Source organism: Pan troglodytes, chromosome 18, assembly GCF_028858775.2.
Source record: "Pan troglodytes isolate AG18354 chromosome 18, NHGRI_mPanTro3-v2.0_pri, whole genome shotgun sequence".
Lineage (NCBI taxonomy): Eukaryota > Metazoa > Chordata > Mammalia > Primates > Hominidae > Pan > Pan troglodytes.
Window position 1 is genome coordinate 54,530,174 of NC_072416.2, and position 6,362 is coordinate 54,536,535.

A 6,362-nucleotide genomic window follows, 5' to 3' on the forward strand; every position below is an offset into this window, starting at 1 on the left:
TGGGAGAGGAGTTGAGAGCCGGCAGGCTCTAGGGAGACAGCACTACATAGCGGGTAAGCCCTTGACCCTCAACCACATCAGACCTGGATTCAGATGCCTTCTCCATCAGCCACTAGCTGAGACTTAGGCCCATTGTTTAATCCCAGTTCTCATATTTATTGAGCATCTTCTCTGTGCCAGGCACTTGACACATACTCTTTTTTTTTTTTTTTTTTTTTCTTTTCTGAGACAAGGTCTCACTCTGTCACCCAGGCTGGAGCACAGTGGTGCGATTATAGCTCCCTGTAACCTCAAACTCCTGGCTCAAGTGATCCTCCTGCTGCAGCCTCCCAAAATGCTGCAATTACAGGCATGAGCCACAATGCCCAGCCACATAGTAACTCATTTAATCACCACCCCCCTTGGAGGGAGACACTGTCATCATCCCCATTTTACTAGAGAGGAAACCAAGTCATGAGAGACTCCATAATGTAAGTCTGAGGTCACACAGCTGATAAGCAGCAGAACCAGGATGGATGACCAGGTGGTCGGGCCGCAGAGCCTGAGCTCCTCACCACTGCACTCTCCTGCCTCCTGCAGTGAACCTCCCTGAGCACCAGTGTCCTCATCTAGAAAAGAGAAATATTAGCAGTCCTCACTCTTAAAGCAAAGCCCAGCCTTCAATAAGGGCTCCCAGAAGTGGTTATTATTATTACCTCTAGGTGAAAGCACTGCCTTTGACTAGTTAGGGTCACTGTTCTAACAAATTTGGTTTTTTTTCTTTTGCTAGTAGGTAGCATTGTTCCCAGTTTCCTTTTGGCCCTGGAATTGGAAAACCAACCTAGTAGCCAAGTTTTAGCGGGACTTGGTCAGGACCAAAATTTAAGATCCTAATTTCCAAGGGTGGGGGAGCCCGATGGGAGGATACCTTAGGCCACACCTGCCACTTGCCATTCCATCTGCTTGTCCTCACATTGAGTTTGCAAAGTACCCCCACTAGAAGGTGTGCAGGTGTACAAAACAGAGATTCGGGCACCTCAAGACTGGATTAAAGGCCTGGAGGGAGGCAGCGTGGAGGGCTCCCCAGCACAGGAGACTCCAGCAGCCTCAGGGCCCACCCTGAGAAGCAGATTTGGGCAGGGAGGCCACCTGGAGAAGGACTTCTGCCTTTTTCTTTATGCACTGTATATGGTTTTTGTTTGTTTGTTTGTTTGTTTCCTGAGATGGAGTATCATTCTGTCGCCCAGGCTGGAGTGCAGTGCAGTGGCACGATCTTGGCTCACTGCAACCTCTGCCCCCAGGTTCAAGCGATTCTCCTGCCTCAGCCTCCCGAGTACCTGGGATTACAGGTGCCTGCCACCATGCCCGGCTAATTTTTGTATTTTTAGTAGAGACAGGGTTTCACCATCTTGGCCAGGTTGGTCTTGAACTCCTGACCTCGTGATCCATCTTCCTCGGCCTCCCAAAGTGCTGAGATTACAGACATGAGCCACCGAGCCCAGCCTATGCACTGTATATGTTTATGCTATTTTTACAGCATGCTTGTTTTACTTTTGTAATTTAAAAAAAAAAACAAAACCTTTAAAATAAAGTAGTGTAAGGGCAGGGTTTTCTGTGGATTTCAGGGATCCAAATCCAGGGCCTCTCCCCACCCCTCTTGATCCAGAACCTGCCTATAAAGGACCCCAGTCTTCAGTTTCCCCAAACTCTTTAAGGCAACTGGCAATTAGGACCGCTCCTCAATTTGCAGAGGGACAGGGGCTGGGAGACCCCCAGGGCAGAGCAGGCGGAACGGGGCTGGACTCCGTGAGAACTTTCCACCCAGCTTCCCTTAGGGAGCAGTCCTCCCAGGGTTCCCATCCTTCAGTCTTTCATCACTTGACTTCCTTTCTGGAATTCCTGGTAACTCTGTGATGTGTCTGCTGTGGGCCGTGGGGGTGAGGCTCTCCATGTTGGTCTCTTCTGTCAGCTCATTTCACACTTGCAAGAAATGAAATTAAGAATCATACGTTCAAAGTCACTTTGCAATGTGTCATATGAAAAACAGAAACAGCACCTTCCGGTCAGTAGACAGGAGGAAAAGCTACGACTGCTACTAATAGCTAACATATGTTGAGCACTTCCTACATGCCAGACTGCTAAATTCTTTACTTATATGATCATCTCAATCTTCCCAATAATCATGTGAAAGAGGTAATATTATTATCCCCAATTTATGGATCAGAAACGAATTCAAGCCCAAATTCCATCCCCCACACACACATATCCCATGGAAGTGGTAGGAAAAGCCACCGAAATCAGTGTTAGTTACCTCCCACCCCCACCCTCAAAGACCCATCAGAACCCTGGATATCTAGTGGTGCCAGAAAAGGGGCAGAGGGTCTCGGACCTCCAGTTTCATGTTTTCCACAAGCAATCTTGAGATATTCAACCACACGACACCCTTGGCCAAGCTCCCAGTGGCCTCTTGTTATGGGGGATTCTCTGACATTTTCATGGGCTCGAAAATCCCTGGGGAGGCCACACATCCCAGTGTCCAGGATCCCCTATCGCTCAAAGCATCGTGCAGCCCTCCTCTCAGGCCCTTGCTCCACCCCCAGGTGAAGCCAGGGTCCACGGTGTTTCCTAGATGCATGTAGATCAAGCCTGTAAATAATCTTGGAAAGAGTTGCTGAAAATGAGACTAAGTGAGAAGCACTTACATTAAAATGGAATCACTGCACATCTAGAATGTGTCCTGTACAGACCAGGCTCAGTGGCTCACACCTGTAATCCCAGCACTTTGGGAGGCCGAGGCGGGTGGATCACGAGGTCAGGAGTTCAAGACCAGCCTGGCCAACATGGTGAAAGCCGGTCTCCACTAAAACTACAAAAATTAGCTGGGTGTGGCAGCACGTGCCTGTAATCCTAGCTACTCAGGAGGCTGAGGTAGGAGAATCGCTTGAACCCGGGAGGTGGAGGTTGCAGTGAGCCGAGGTCATGCCACTGCACTCCAGCCTGGGAGACAAAGCGAGACTCCATCTCGAAAAAAAAAAAAAATAGAATGTGTCCTGTACAGATAATAGAACTGTTTCTAAAGCTCCCCCACTGTAGAGTTTTTGAAATTGTATTTTGTTATTCTCCATTCACCTCTCCAGATCCATCCTCTCTCTCCTCTGTCCTGGTCTATGCTGAGAAGGCCAACCTTGGCAGATTTCATGGCCCGTGTAGTCAGATGATGGGAGGGGAGAAAGGTCAGAAAATTGATTCCTTTTCCGCTGCTGGGTATAATTTTGGCAGTGGTTATATTCCTCTACCTACCACCACTGCTTCTATTGGGCAATTCCTCAACCTCTACTCCAACTTTCCCTGGGCCCTGTAATGCCACCTGTCTCTCTCCTTCCTTCAGGGCTAGGGACAATGACAGTTCCCACTGTGCTTGTCTCTAGGTGCCCCATCATCTCTCCTGGATGTCCCTAATCCTGCCCACACCTCTGTAAATTGTCCCTTCATTAAACTCTGGTTCTGTTGAAAGGTAGCAGGCTCTTCCACACCAAATATACCATTTGACATGAGGATTATTTTAAGCTGAAAGCAGTTGAGAAGAAGCAGATATACGAAAAGCTTGCTGTTTGCCTCTATTTGCCTAAAGCAGGACATAGGTGTCCTCCTCCCCTTTCTACTGGGAAGCACAAAGGTCTATCAATGAAGATGTCTTCAGGGCCTTTTAGACCAGAGGAATCTTCCTAACAAATTTTACTAACCAGCCTTTACCTACCATTAGTTTCTTGTATATTTGCCTTCCTACTATTTGCGATCCCTTAGAGACTCAAGGTCCTTTTTGTCCTGTCACTTCTCTAAAAATTTATTGTCTTTTGTCAGAGATACTATATAAGCTGGAATTCTAAATCATCTCTTTGAGAATTACTCATTCCCTGGCTGTCTCCCATGCACATATAATATATACGTGTTAATACAATCTTGTTTTTCTCTTGCTAATCTGTCTCTTGTGGCAAATGTTAGCAGGGGTCCCAGCTAAGAACTCAGAAGGGTAAAGAGAAAATTGTTTTTCCTCCCCTGTAAACTGTAAACACTTTGTACCCCCTCTTTCCTGCTGGAAACTGACTGATACACAGACTATGCTTTTGACTTGGCCTTTGTAAAGGAGGTTCTTTTTGGAGTTTAGCATCAGTGTTTCCTGTGAGGGTCGTGTGGCTACAGCTCACCTCCACCTTTCCCCCAGAATGGCAGCATGGTCCAGCATCCTCTCATGCTCTCTCCTGGTCCAAATCTCTGCCCAATCACAGTCACCTCTCAGCAGTCTCTCTGTTCCCATTTTGCCGTCACAAAGAAGCCAAATATCTTTATTTTAAAAGGAGAGAGAATAACTTATTTTGCAAGATGTGACCATTAGAGGAAAATGGGTAAAGAGACTTAAGGTCTCTCTATATTATTTCTTATAATTGCTTATGAATCTATAATTATCTCAAAATGAGAAGTTCAATTTTTAAAAGTTCAAAGGTAAGAACAGAGGACGATCAGGGAGCAGCGTGAAAGGCACTATGAAGAAAACACAGAAAGAAAGCATGACTATGAAATCACCATGCTAGGAAAGGGAGAAGAATTGTTGTCACAATTCAAGGTACTTAGGTAGCTAGCACTCAGCTTTATCAGCATCCAAAACTGGCACTTCAGAATTTTGATATCGGGGGGAGATGGGGATGGTGAATGGGTACCAAAAAAATGGAAAGAATGAATAAGGCCTACTATTTAATAGCACAGCAGGGAGACTATAGTCAATAATAACTTAATTGCACATTTTGAAATAACTTAGAGTGTAACTGGATTGTTTGTAATTCAAAGGAGAAATGCTTGAGGGGATGAATACCCCATTCTCCAGGATGTGTTTTTTCACATTGCATGCCAGTATCTCAACATCTCATGTACCCCATAAATATATACATCTACTATACACTCATAAAATTTTTAAAAATTAAAAAATAAAATAGAGAAAAAATAAAGTAAAAATATCATTTTAACTACAAAAAAAAAGTCACTATCAAGATGCTTCCTCAACATGAACTTTCAGGAATTGCAGTCACAGAAATACAACAAAGATAGTAGAGTTGAGAGACTGGGGACTGGAGAATGAAGTGCACACTCACCAAGATCCTGGCCTGCCCTGCACTGGTTTCAAAAAGGTCTAGAGCTGTGCTCTCCAATATGGTAGCCTGAGTCATATGGCCATTGAGAACTTGAAATGTGGCCAGTTCACTGAAATAAGCTGTAAGTGTAAAATACAAGACAAGTCTGCAAGAATTCACATAAAATAAGAATTTCAAATATCTGACTAATATTTTTATATTGATCATATTTTGAAATCATAGTATTTTGCATATATTGTGCTAAATAAGGTATATTATTAAGGTTTTTATAAATGAGAAAAGTCCTGGTGTGAAAACATTTTCAGCACTTACTGGAGAAACCAAAGAAACTCTCACAGGTATTTTGTTCCCTTTTGGATCACTTCCAGCAAAATACAAATATGCTATTTCCCCTATCGGGAAAAAAAAGAAAAAGCTTTCTCCACCAGGCGCGGTGGCCCATGCCTGTAATCCCAGCACTTTGGGAGGCTGAGGCAGGTGGATTGCTTGAGCTCAGGAGTTCATGACCAGCCTGGGTAACATGGCAAGATTCTGTCTCTACCAAAAATACAAAAATTAGCTGGGCGTGGTGGCACATGCCTGTGGTCTCAGCTACTAAGGAGTCTGAGGCAGGAGGATTGCTCGAGCTGGGGAGGCATAGGTTTCAGTGAGCTGAAATTGCACCACTGCACTCCAGCCTGGGTGACAGAGTGAGACCCCTTTCTCAAAAAAAAAAAAAAAGAAGCTTTCTCTGTGAATAAATAACTCTAAATAGTGTATGTATACTTCCTCCACTCCGGAGGTGGAGCTTAACTCACCTCCCATTGATAGACGGGCTGGACTTCACGACTTGATTCCAAAAAGTAGATTATGGAAAGGGAAAAATAGTGACTTCATAGGAGGGAACCTGGCAGACACCATTTTAACCAAGTGACCAAGGTTAACATCACCAGCGATAGAATTTGGTATCAAATACTCCCTGATATGTTGGGATGAGAAGGGCACATCATCTCTGTGGTTTTCTTCCCCAAATCTATAAACTCTAATCATAAGAAAACATTAGATAAACCCAAATCAAGGGACATTCTACAAAACACCTGACCAGTTTGCCCCAAATCTGCCACGTTTGTGAAAAATGAGGAAATTCTGAGAAACTGTCACTGATTGGAACAGATTAAGGAGACATGATTACTAAATACAATCCTGGGTGCACTCCTGGGATGGATCCGGGAGCAGAAAAAGGACATTAGTGAGAAAATT

General features: G+C 44.6%; 1 long non-coding RNA gene across 1 annotated transcript; it reads right to left on the minus strand.

Annotated features, from left to right (window-relative positions):
- Positions 1-219: 219 nt before the first annotated feature.
- LOC107968738 (uncharacterized) lies at positions 220-6,140 on the minus strand. The gene is made up of 4 exons (XR_001710135.4): positions 5,921-6,140; positions 5,124-5,242; positions 4,185-4,320; positions 220-1,959 (listed from the first exon to the last, which is right to left on the minus strand). It is a non-coding gene; the product is annotated as an uncharacterized LOC107968738 (long non-coding RNA).
- Between the last annotated feature and the right edge of the window lie 222 nt (positions 6,141-6,362).